Genomic DNA, 1,106 nt, shown 5'->3' with positions numbered 1-1,106 from the left:
CTGCTCGGGGAGCCTTTCCATGGGCAGCCCCCCCGACATATCTCCATTAGAGCATGTATAGGTACTGAGCATGTGTGTGTAATAATAACAGAGTAATTTCACCTTGCGGGATTAATAAAAGTACACATCATTATTATTGATATTATTATTATTATTATTATTGTTACATTTTTTTCCAAAGTTTTTGTTTCTTTTTTTAAGATTTAGTTGTGTTTTGAATGTTTTTGTTGCTTTTTCCAGCATTTGGTTGTTGTTTTTTTGTTTCCCCCCCCCATGTTGAAGCCAACGTTACGCCCTTGTATCGGTCCTAAGTGCATAAAGTTAGTTCCGTTGATACATTAGATGTTACAATTCTATGCCAAATTGATACAAAATCCATACTTTTAACAATGTATATTAATCTCTGATTCCATTAGTAAGTAAACATTAAACAGCATTTTTTGATGCCTTCAGATGGCGCCAAAACGCACCAAATTCCTCATTCCTCATTCAGTTTTACTTCACTATAAGATGCTCGGTAGCTGTCTGGGGGGTCCTTTCCCTGTTGTATCATCAAGACTATCATTTGGGAGGATTGTACAATTATAAAGACCTATTCTATAATTGTACAATCCTCCATAATTATAGCCTCAGTCTTCATGAAACAACAGTCCCAGTTTACTGGAAAGTGTTAAGAATGCCAATAAAATGCACACGTTAGAGTATTTACATGATGCTGTGTTGTTAAAGAAAACAAAAGGAAATACATCAACTAAAATAATGAAAGGTGTATTTGTCTCTGAGCAGTCTGCCATTGTTAGAACCACTGTAGAAACACATGGAGAGCACGTTGTGTACTGCCCTTCATCGCTGACTTCACTTACAACTTCATCAGCCGTTATCTAATTATCTCAACAACTGCCATAATATACTGTATGAAACAAAGTTCTAACAAAAATATGAACAGCAGTCTTCTTACAGCAATATAACAGCAACATTAGCATGAATATTTATAAAAACGGAATGGCCACAAGTTTAAATAATAACAGTGCTTCACTGAACGGCAACATACACCTGTTGTATTTGAATGCAGGCTGATAATAATAATAATAATAATAATAATAATA

The sequence above is a fragment of the Etheostoma spectabile genome, chromosome 8 (assembly GCF_008692095.1).
Source record: "Etheostoma spectabile isolate EspeVRDwgs_2016 chromosome 8, UIUC_Espe_1.0, whole genome shotgun sequence".
Taxonomy (NCBI): Eukaryota; Metazoa; Chordata; class Actinopteri; order Perciformes; family Percidae; genus Etheostoma; species Etheostoma spectabile.
The sequence above is the reverse complement of the archived record's forward strand: the minus strand, read 5'-3'. Positions refer to the sequence as shown.